The following is a 13,028-nucleotide window of genomic DNA, read 5'->3' on the forward strand; positions in this document are numbered from 1 at the left end:
TATTAGAATTACTTGATTATCCCTAAAAACTCTTTTTTTTTTTTTTAAACTGCATACTAAATACATTTACAATGCTAATTGGGCATCTGAACAGAGAATGAACCCATAACTCCCTCCGGTGAAAGAATCATAATCCATAATTCCTTCTCTCCTTCTATCTTCTCTGTCAATATAATTTAAAGACGACAATGGATAAGGTATTTACATGTATTCATTCATTAAATCCTAACAAGATGAGTTTTGGTAGCATATGATCGAGTTTAAAATTTGTGTCAGTTGCAGTTTTTTGTTAGTTGAATTTAAAAAATTAATTAAATATAAAAAATATATTTTTATGTATCATATTTTAAATAAATAGAATTTAAATATTTTATAAAAATATTAAATTAAAATATATAAAATTAAATAGATTTAAAAGCAATAATAATTGAATTTCGGTCAAATTGAGGTATTTGAAAATAAATTTTAATCGAATTTTTGGGACATATTCATAATATATTAATCAGGTTCAGATTTAAATAGGGTAATTTTCGCGGATAGCTACCCGTTGCCTTCCCCAAGTATAATCATTCATCTTCATAATTTATTTTTTTGAAACATCCATTGATGTGTTGGATTTCATTTTTTAGTTGCCTAAAACTGGATGGGAAATTGGCCAGAATTACTAAAATGTCCATTGTTAGAAGCCCAATATTTATATGAGAATAATTTGTACAATACAACTAAGCAGATGCTAATTATAATATATATATATATATATATATATATATATATATATATATATATATATATATATATATATTTATAGTAAATAAAAATAGCATAAAAAATTAAACTATAAAAATTTTTTATCAATTAAAAAATTATAATAAAAATTTCTATAATTAATATGAATATTACAATATTATAGTTTTAATTATTATATAAATTTATTATATAAATTATATAATTCAAAAAATAAAAAACAATTGATATTAAAATATTATACAAATTCTTACATAAAATTCATAAATTCAAAAGTAAAAAAAAATAAATATAAACACCAAATAGATAGATTATATGTTATAATTGCATAAGATTTAAAAAAAAATAATCATTAAAATTAAAGAGACAAAAAATTAGAGATTTGCGAAACAATTAAGTAAATATATTAATTGTTAAGACCACTAATTTTATCTACTTTTATATATGTAAGTAGAATAAATTTTTAATTTAAATAAAATAAAAGGAAAAAAAGCTAAATGAGTAGGAAGATAAAAAAAAATATTTATATATTTTAAAAAAAAATCTCATCTAATCCTAGGTTATGTAATAGGAAATTATTAGGCTAGCCTAAATTTAATTTTCAAATAATAATTGCCAATCAAATTTTAATTTGTAGATTTAAAAGTTTGAGTAATTAATTTTTTATTGAATTTTTGTATTTATTTAATGAAAACCAAATAATTTAAATATTTTAATTTAAATCATAATATATAAATTATAAATTATTTGGGTCAATAAAAGATTTGAAAGGCCAATTAACAAAAAATAAAACTTTACTGCACTTATTTATTTTTTTATAAATATTTTTGAAAGACTATTAAAAAATTTTAGAGAACAATTAATAAAAAATTAAAATTAATATACCTATTAAAAAATTTTAAAAAATATTTGAAGGGACCAATAATTAAATTAAACTAAATAAATTATTTTTTTTTAAATTCACATATAATATAAAAGAACAAGAGGACCAAATGAAAATTGTTATTAGTTAATGCAGCATAACCATTCATAAGAACCTTCTAGAAAACCATCCTACTGTTACTCCATCTGCCTCGAATTTCAAGGCAATCCTATCTTCGATAAAATTATATCCATAAATGTTGGAATATGAGGTTACAAAAATTGCCTTATTACAATTTGCACCTTGTGTTTCTTTATAACACCCCAAATTTTTAAATTTATTATTTTGTGAGTAAATATTAATATTTCATTTTATTTAAATTTTAGGAAATTATTTGAAATTTTTCGGATTTTAGAAATTGGGTTCGATTTTTCGAAAATATAAAACTTTAATGATTTTTAAAAATTAATTTAAAGACCAGTGGTAAAACTAAAAATATATTTGGACTCTACGAATTTTTCTGAGTTTTCTAGAATTTTTTTCTAAAATTTTGAGCCTCGTTTTCGGCCCCAAGGCAGAGTAAAAATATAAAAATTTTTTAGCCTGAATCGGACCGCCCGAATCAAACCGGACCGGATCGGACCAATCGAATCGGACCGGCATTTTCTTTTCTTCTTCCTTCCTTCCTGGCGCGTTCCCGTCTCTCTCCCTCTCTCTCTCGTTTTCTCTCTCCTCCCTCCTCCCCACCCCACGCAGCTGCCACCCAGCCCTACCCACCTGGCCGGCGCGCCACCCCAGTGCCTCCCCACGGCCGACCGGCGCTCCAAAAGGCCGAAAAATGCGCGCGAACTCCTCACCTGTGCGCGCGCGATGCCTCACCTTCCCGGCCAAAATTCGGCCGATCCGGCTACCAATTGGACCTGGTCTTGTGTCAAACTTCATCTACACCTCGAAAGCTTTCCATAGACACCAAGAACACCAAAATCCATCGAGCGGTTTGCCCAATTTTTGTCCGGGAAGTTTTAGCCCATTTCGACTTTTTGGCTAGATTTCTAGCAAACTGTGAACCCCACGACAAAATCGAGAGTACCAGAGCGCTCCACTCGTCGAGAGCTTCGCGGCAATATAAATTTCAAAATTTTATGACACCGTTTTTTAGTGGTCCCACGAAACTTCGTAGTATTTTTCCGAGTACTAAATGAGCTTAGAAAATTCTGTAAAAATTTTGTACTAACCCCCGAGTTATGGCTTCGTGTAGGTACCTTCAATTCGCGAAAATTCAACGGTCGCCCGAGTCTGTAAATATTCAACGGACAGACAGACAGGCTACCGAAAAAGTCTTGGAATTGGATCGAGATTTTAGCTACCCCACCATTGTTAGACGTCCCGAGCACGTCCCCAAAGTCAGAATCGGCATAGGTAAACCCGAACCTTACTTTTTCATAATTTTCTAGTGCTTGAATTGGATAAAAAATTCATAAAATATTCATGGTAGCTCAGAAAATTATAATTCCTTTTGCATTAGCTTAATAATGATGCTAAGGACCGCGGGGCAAAGTTTTAGAATTTTTAGAACTCATTTGGGTAGTTTTTTGCAAAATGATTAAATTTTGAGGACTAAACTATAATTTTATATATTGTGATTGATGACTATTTGGATGGGCCCAGGAGGGGCTGTGTGATGTGATTGAGTTATGGGTGTATGGTTTGTAGATATAGAAGTGCGTTTTAAGCCCTTTTGCAGGTTGGGTAGGTTCTAGGTATAGGGGAGACTCTGCCAGATTTTCGGCACGACTTAGGACATCTTTGATCTTTGTCTTAGCGTGTATTGAGTCAAATGTACTAAATAATTATAATAAAAATTGTCAGGTGAACCAGGACAGCCTTCCTCCTCCGACTAGCCGCCACAGTGACTACGGTTAAGTCTGTGAGTAAAATATTAATTTTAATTGTAATTTCGATATTATTATATATTCAAGCATGCCCATGCATCACTTATATGTATGTATCTATGTAGTTAAACAATAGGCACGTTTTACATTGCATTCATAAATGTTGAAGTGCCATAGATATTGTTGTGATAATTTGGAGCAGTGTGCGTGCGTTGACGTGCGTGTGGTAGAGTGTTGGATATGGACAGGACGGGTAGACATGGCTTAAGATCTTCGCTGGGACCCGGTCCTTCTGAGTAGACACAGCTTTAGTTCTTCGCTGGGACCTCGTATTTGGTTTATTAAGCGAAAGTCCGGCTTGAGATCTTCGCTGGCAGAGGTTGGATTTAGAGGGCTGTTTAGGGGATCAGCTCCCATATATGTATTGTTTGACAGTGTTGGGTGTGTGAGTGCTCCAAATTGCCTTTTTGATGTGATTTGTATGAAATTTATGACGATGTTGTATTTCACTTTACAGGGTGCATTAGCTTTAGATAGCTATAGAGATTATGGTTAAAATTGATATTTTACTCTCTGAGTCGAACGCTCACTCTTGTTCATTATTTTTCCAGGCTACAAGAGGATTATTATTGTGGTTAATCTGCTTTTCTTCTTCGCAGGTCGTCTATTAATGTCTATAATATTTGTATAATTCTGTTAACTCCTAGAATTTCCGCATGTGTTAGAAATATTTATTTGATTTGAGTCTGTAATATAATTTGCTATGTTGGACCTATAAACTTATTATATGCATGTATGTTGGACTGGATGAGGGAGCTGAGCTCCCATTTGACTTTATGTTATTATGAGTATGTGGAGGGTGAGCTGAGCTCCCCAATTGATTATATATTGTGTTTACAGGTCGGGTGAGTCAAAAACTCCCCGTTAAAAGGTCCATTTTATGGCCGGACTCTGTCCGGTTGAATTCTTAAAATTGGGCCCAAATGGGCCTTAGAGTTGGGTTGAACAATAGTTAGGCTTACTACGGGCCTCGGGGGCTTTAGGCTGGCCCAGGTCCTAGTGCCGGTCTGGCCTATAGGTTGGGTCATGACATGCTTGCTAGAGTAAAATTTGATGAGAGAAATGCTAGCCACGGTCACTTGAAAATGTGATTGTCTAACAATGTTTTCCTTATTGATGAAAGAGCATTTATTAGATTTTTTGGTAACCTGTTACCTATTATCAAGATAACAAAAAAATTATTAATTTTTTTTCTTTCTTCTAATTAATTATTCTTTTTTCTCTTTAATTAATTACTTTTTTTCACCTCTAATTTATTCATTCTTTTTTTTCTTTAATTGGACCTTTCAAATCTTAATTTAAATTAAATTAATTCTAAAAAATATTATTTGATAGCAAATTAATTCAAAATAATGAAATTCAAAATGAAAAAATGTAGTTAGAAGGAAAGAAGTGTTGCTACTAATAAAGCTCATTTTTATTTTCTACTTTTCCTGTAAATAAAATAATTAAAATATTATTTTTTTTTCTTTCTAGCAAATAAAAAAGTTATCCAAGCAATCATATATTGACATGATTTAAATAAAAATTTTTGAAATTGGAGACAAAAAACACTGAAAATAAAATCATTTCTTAAAGCAGAACAAAGCAATCTAATTACATACTCATTCTATATTAACTAAATACATGACTTATGCTCTTAAACAAACTCCACATTAATTTTCAAACCAAACCCAACAAGCTGTTCAAGTAATCTATGTCAACATGATTCCAAAAAAGAAAAAAAAAACATTGAGAAAGATGGTAGTAAAAAAATTCAAAAGGGTAACTATCAGGCCCAAAAAAAAAAAAACTAATAGATGAAAGACTAGATATCACCATTAGATTTATTAAAAAAAAATGATTGGGAGTATGAAAAGTAACGTTTTGATATCTAAAAAAAAAAAAAATTATTTATCTATTTCATTATTCAACTTTCAATTTACCTATAATGAATTATAGAAAATTCAAACAGATCACAAATTATTACACTCTATTTAGAATTTTTTTTTTTATGAGTTTCAGTTTTTATAGAAATTAAGTGGATTAAATATATTTATTAGTAAAAAAAAATTAGAGTGCCTAACAAATTTTTGCCTAAATCTACCATCTACAAAAGACTTAAGATTCGATAGGAGTTCTTTCAAATTACCAACATATATAAATTGTATACAAGTAACTGTTGTTCAACTTTCAATTTACCTACAATGAATTATAGAAAATTCAAACATATAACAAATTATTGCACTCTATTTAGGATTTTTTTTTCCGATGAGTTTCAATTTTTACAGAAATTAAGTGGATTAAATATATTTATTAGTCAACAAAAATTAGAGTGCCTAATAAATTTTTGCCTAAATCTACCATCTACAAAAGATTTAAGATTCGATAGGAGTTCTTTCAAATTACCAACATATATAAATTGTATACAAATAACTGTTGTTCAACTTTCAATTTACCTACAATGAATTATAGAAAATTCAAAGAGATCACAAATTATTGCACTCCATTTAGGATTTTTTTTTTAATGAGTTTCAGTTTTTATAGAAATTAAGTTGATTAAATATATTTATTAGTAAAAAAAAATTAGAGTGCCTAACAAATTTTTGCCTAAATCTACCATCTGCAAAAGATTAAAGATTCGATAGGAGTTCTTTTAAATTACCAACATATATAAATTATATACAAGTAACTGTAAATATACAATAGAGTGCCTAGAATAATCAATTTTTAAAAAAAAAAGAGTGCCCACCAGAATTCATTGAGAGTTCTTTAAAAAAAATTCATTGAGAGTATAAATTATATGTATATCAATTGAAAAGTTCTTTTTCTTGAAGTTCTTATCATTTAGCATTCTTATTATTTAGCAAAAAATTGACCTCCAAAATAAAAAGTTTACTGATAAAAAGACACAACAGAGGAAAAGTATAAAATATTTTAGGAAAAAAGAAGATGAAACAAAAGAAATGAGAACGACAAAAGGAAAAAAAAAGTGGAATGACGAGAGGGGGATTTTGTTTTGTCTAAGGCAGGAGGAGAGTGAATAAATTAGAGATTAGGAGAGAGAAAATGATAATTAATTATGGAAAAAATGAAAAAAAAACTTGTGATAATAGATAACAAGTTACCTAAAATTTATTAAACACTCTTTCAACTAATAAGAAAAAAATTGTTGGACAGTCACTTTTACAAGTAACTGTAGCTAGCATTCCCCAATTTTATAACGTAGGATTTAATAGCTACTGGCAACTCGGAGTAGTGACGAATCTTCTAATGATAGGCATTAGGGCCTGGAAAAGACTGTTCATTCGTAAGACATGATGGCTAACTGCTGTAAGAAACAGAAATAAAGGCTAATTTTCTTCGTCTTCAGCTACAAATGCCTCCAATTTTCATTGTTTTTTACAGGTCTAAAGTCCTATTCAACTACTTTTCTAGTTAATTTCTCATGGGATTTACTACTACTAAACAAATGAAATGTGAAGTTCGAAGCCTGTAAATAGAAACCCAGAAATATACACTAGAAAGAAGCACTATTTCAAAGAGTTTTCCTTCGGCTGCTCATGATTCGCTTAAATAAAAACCCCAGATCCAAATCATACAATCCATCCACACAAAAAGCCCACTTCAAAGAAAAAGAAAACAACGACCATAGCAAATAAGAAAACGACTATGATAAGAAACTTAGATGCATTCTCAGTCAGCATCATGCAGATACATAATCTTGGTGTTCGATTGGCAGTCAGAAAAAGACCTAACAGTCAAATATCTAATGCTAATACTACCCGGATAATAACATATTTGTAATACTTAACTGCAAAAGCTCAATATGCATCAGCAGTACAAACTCGACATCAAGCTATAACTAAATTCTCAGAGCGGTGCAACATATATAAGAGTTGAGTCATATTGAGGGTAAGTGCGCTAGGGAGACAAGGTTTTTCCCATACCCAACTGGTGCACTTCCTGGAGCAGCTCCATATGCACCTGACTGAGGAACCGACTGATCATAACTTGGTTGAGTTGCTGTTGGCTGAGCATAAGCCTGCTGGCCACTTGGTGGTGCACTATAGGTTGCCCCAGGGCCACTGCCATAAGCAGGATCTTGAGACCCTTGATACCCATAACCTGCATTGTTTGAAGCTGGCTGTTCTGGATAACATTGTTGCGAAGATGGGTATAATCCATAACCACTGGTTGGACCTTGCACATAGCCAGTTGACTGTTGTCCACCAGGCTGAGATAACATGGAACTGCTGGCTACCTTGCTGTGGATAGCCGGGGCCAGAAGTAGGCATTGCCTGATTGTTCCCCTCAGCACCTGATGCAGATCCATTTGAAGGATACGATTGCCCACTTGATGCATAAGGATACTGCTGTTGAGGTGGCACATTTGGACCATATGATTGACTGGATTGAATGGGACCTTGATATGGCATATCACCAGGTTGACTAGGCCTAGGAGGGCCATATGATTGGGGGGGTGGTCCCTGCAATGGCATGCCACATGATGGTTGCTTTCCATACTGCTGCTGCGCCCTATAGCCTGGTTGATTGCTGGCTTGTGGATATACTGGTTGGGAACTTCCATGTCCATAAGGATGCTGCATTGGAGCATGATTGTCATACTTTGGTTCGTCATATCCATGCCCATAGCCCTGCTGAGAAGGTACTGCCTGGGAATAAGGAGCTTGATGCCCATAATCTGGACCATGTGGCTGCCCATAATTATAATTTGCCTATGATGGGGAATGGGACATGGTAGGGGTAGGGGACGGGCTAGGAGCATGCCCAGAAACAGGAGTAGAAATTGGGCCAGACGCTGGGTGATCAGACACATGGCCTCCCTGGACACCGTAGTCATAAACTCCACCATGCGGAACTGGCCCCTGCATGGTGGGAGGTCTTTGCTCCCAACCAGAACCAAAGTTACCTCGGGGCCCATTTGTTGGGGAGGATAACCACCATAACTTGGAGGTGGATACTGTGAACTTTGAGAAGGATAAGGTCCTCGGAGATGATAATCGTAAGGATTTGGCTGTGATGAATGAGGGCCTCGTGGACCCCAATTTGATGGACCAGCAGGTCCACGGGGTCGATAGGAATGCTGTTGGTTGAAACTGCCAGAGTAAGGTGATGACCTCACAGTCTACACAAGGCCTATTACAAAAATAAAGTTAGTAAGAAGCAATTATCCAATAAAAAGGAATTATTAAAAAAATTAAAATAAACAGTACGAGTAAGGCACAGTAGCTGCTTAAATTCGCAAAACATGTCTCCTTTTCCAAAGCAAACACCTGGGTAAAACCCTGACAATAATAACACGCAAGGCATGCATGCAACGCATGCAAAAGGAACCATAAGAATTGAAAACAGAAAACATAAATTAAAATAAAAAAAAAGGATAAACATTGCTTCAATTATAATATTAACCATCAATATCCTAACAGTTAGCAACTAAACAATGGAAAACAATCTTATAAAATTAAAACTCATGCTAATAACTAACAAAATGAACTGCAGAAACAATCATGTTGAACTGCAAAACTGTTGCAAACATTATAATCTCAAGTTCAATTCTGCACTGCCACAATGACCAACACATAATTGCATAAAAGGTAAACTCAAAACTGAAAATCCATAAAAGAGAAACATTTAGAATTTCAGGAGGAGCCTTTGAAGTTGAAAATTTATCAGAGCTAATAGGACACCAATGCTTCAAGAGTCAAGATCTTCATAATAACCAAATGACCGTCCTAAATCATTCGTTCATGCTAACTCATCAACACATCACGTTACTCTATTTAGGAAAACTAGCACGTTACAAGGGCAACAAAACATATTCTTGTACTGATCTTAACTTGGTAATTGAGCCTTTATTGCAACTTTGCAGCAGCCCAATACATGTCATAGAACATGTACCACATTCTTCATATTTTCAGCACAGCAATAGATATGAATTAATATATGTATCAATCTGAAAATGACTTCATACACTATGACTTCACATGAATTATACTTCTTCCAACAAATGTCTCATTCATAGAAGGGGCACTAAAGAGCACTAAGGTTAATGCAATACAGTCTCACTGAATGATTTTTAACTTTCAAGTCTCAAAGCAATCTTACCAACTATTAACATCCAGCAATTGTGAGATTTAATGCCTGATATCTCTCTTCAGTGGATGAAAGTGAATGGTGGTTGTCTATTCCTACACCGAGAAAGCAATGCTGGCCCCATGGGAAAGGCAAAAGCCAAATCTGCATTTTTAAGGTCAACCAATTCAAATCGGCATTTTCATCCTAAATAAATCGTGGCAACCGACATCTTGGATTGCACATATGATCTTCCTAAGAGCATTCAAGTGACCTTGGAATGAATCATTCATCAATACCACAACTTCACACGTATCAACTAATTAGCTCTCATTCCCACAGAAAACTATGACACAACCTTCCTTCAAATAAACAAAAAGGTGCTACACATGCAAACAAAACAAATCATGATCTACAACTGCATGTAGCTTGGCAAAGCCAGAGATATAGACCATCATCTCATTGATCCAGTCAAACAAGATTTGATCTACAACTACATATTTGCATTTCCCCTTCAATTTGCTCTTAAAGATGATGCCAATCATATTAAATATTTAAAAAAAGAGTTGCTTTCTGCATTCACCGCATAAATTATATACCTAACATCATTGTTAAGCAAGCACCACTAAGCTGATCACTTTTATGCCAAATCAACCCTTTTTAACAAAAGTATATTCAATGAGATGCCACTAATCAAAGTAAAACCATGAATAACAAGGTGCTGAAAGCAAAGCACACATTCATAACATGTTGCCAACTTGAAACACTAATGGCGCATGAGTACAGCTCATGAGATCCTACACATGCATTGACCAAGGAATTAAAGAAAATCATATATGGAACATCAAAATTCACCACTCAATCACTAGCAAATATCCAATATCGCATTTTGGATTTCAATTCTTAATTTCACATGACTAGAGTGTCTCACAATGGATTAAAACTGATAGCGATAACCATTCAACAAAATTTATCAACATAAAAATTAATTGAAGAATACAATTAGAAACTACTCAAATATTAACCAATATAGCTATCAAATAGATGCAATTACAACTGAAAGGAACTAGGCCTGAATTGTGCGGAAACTAAGAAACGTAAATAACAAACCTGATTCATAACATCCTTTATCATTTCTCTAGCAAACTCAATTTGCTTTCTATCACCAGTCACTCTCACTGTCCTTTCTTTGGAACCATCCCCTTCTGGAAGATGTTGAGGTATCAACTAAATGAAAATAGGCTTGTTAGTTATTTCCTAAGATGAACACTTTCTAAACAATGTTAACGACTACAATCAAGGCCTAGTCTATACAAAAACAAATTTCAATGCAAGGCCAACGACATCAACTACCTGAATGCGCGCTCCCGATTTGGCTTGGAGAGCTTTAATGGCGTCCCCACCTCTGCCTATGATCAGACCAACCTGGTACAAGGACTGATAACGTAAGTATGTTTAAAAAATATCAAATAAGTATTTACTGTAATAACCATGCATCGTCAGCTATAAATGTAACCAACAACCTTCTCATTTGGAACTTGCATCTTAAGTTGTTCTCACACTACACCGGTCTGTGCACTAGGTAGGCCCCTAGCTACAAGGGAGGGGGAACCACAAGCATCAGCCTGCAATAATCATGCTTATGTTAGGGAATGATAGAAAATCAGTATCATAATCTCCAAATCAACTCATAGCATGTTAAAGAAAAGAAAAAGAAAACTGGGAAAAAACACAAGGAAGTTGTACTTAGGAAATAAAATTAATTCAGCTACCTCTGCTATGACAGCATTAATGAGCTTCTCAGCCTTCTTTATATTACTTAAAGTCCCTATTATTTCTACTGGCCTTGTTGTGGATTGAGGATTAGCATCAGCATCCCTTGTGATTTGAATTTTTGCCCCAGAATTATACTGCAGTCTGCAGGTATCTCCACCCTTTCCAATAAGAACCCCAACCTGCAAAACAGTATTTACGCAACATATTTGTCAAAGGCTTTCTTGAAAAACAAGTTCCGTAAAGAATCCAATCATCAAAATAGCAAATAGAAACAGCAAAATGGCTGCACTGGGATCACAAGAATGTGATTGCCACAATATATTCTGTATACGTTATACAATTGGTTATATATTTTGTTAGCGGCAATATCAATCATTTCTGTTATGCATTGTGGTACAATTACGGCTACCATTTCCTACTCTAAAAATAGTTCAAAGTCAATTGATCCCAGTAAGACTTTACAGCATCACCTTCAAAATCCCTTCTAATAATTCATTTTCCTGAAGACTTTAGTTACCATTTTGGGGCTATTTTAGCGCACCTTATCATTGGGAACCTCCATTTTGCGTGAGGCAGTTTGAGTGTCAGTTACGGGATCCTCGTCGTCCTCAGAATGTTTCTCCGATTCCTCTTTCTTCTCAGCATCATCTGTATTCAAATCCTCAACAGAAGCCTGTTGGGTATTAACAGCGTCATGACCATCTGCAGCGGGTTCTTCTTTACCTGTTGTTTCAGGAACCCCCTCAGATGGAGGAAGAGCAGCGGACTCTGCTTTCTCATTCTCAACCCCTGGCTCTTCATCGCTCTCCTTCAAAACCGTTTTCGCTAGCTAATTACCAACAAAAACTTATTATTAGACCAATTTTCAAGCACTAAAATACAAACCCTTAATTTTCTCTTTGGTGTCTGCTTGTATATTCAGACATCAAATATTCCTTCTTGGATTAGTTGAATTCTTGCATTTGATAACAATAAAGAATATGGCTCATAGGATGACTTCTTAAGGACAATAACATCAATTCCTTATTACACAATATTGCTCAAATGACAAAAATCCAAAAGCCAAGTGAAATGCAAATGTGAATTGAAAAACAAACAAAAATAATGTAAAACAAACAAAAAATAGTTATTACATAATTTGGACCGCACCCGAAGGCTGCCTACGTACCTCCATCACAAAATGAAGGATCAGGTCCACGTAGTTCTACAATTTCTACAAAAAAAAAAATCAACAGAACTCAAACAGGATGACCAAATTTTGCAAGACAGGTAGTTACAAAGATATCATGCTATTTCCATAGCTCTTCCATGTGATTCTGTCAATTTCCAAAGTCCAGCGTTCCAATTCCATCACCAGTGAAAAAGAGACCTCCAGGACCCGTCTGAATTGTTCTCACTTCGCTTTTCGAAAAAATCCTGCCCCTCTCAATGAATCTAAACAATGAAATAGGATTATATTTTTAGGGCAGTGCCAAAAAAAAAAAAATCAATTCACCGCACGCTGATTGCTATAGGTCTTTTAGTGTGCACTTACGTTGGCGATTAAATGCAGATAAACAATATTGTCCTTTGCAAGAGCAAAGCAAAATTGGTTTTGCTTCTGCATCAGGCATCCCACA

At 34.0% G+C, this 13,028-nt stretch overlaps 1 pseudogene; it reads right to left on the minus strand.

Annotated features, from left to right (window-relative positions):
* Positions 1–7,210: 7,210 nt before the first annotated feature.
* LOC131174421 (uncharacterized) lies at positions 7,211–12,941 on the minus strand (annotated as a pseudogene).
* Between the last annotated feature and the right edge of the window lie 87 nt (positions 12,942–13,028).

This window comes from Hevea brasiliensis, chromosome 16, assembly GCF_030052815.1.
Source record: "Hevea brasiliensis isolate MT/VB/25A 57/8 chromosome 16, ASM3005281v1, whole genome shotgun sequence".
Taxonomy (NCBI): Eukaryota; Viridiplantae; Streptophyta; class Magnoliopsida; order Malpighiales; family Euphorbiaceae; genus Hevea; species Hevea brasiliensis.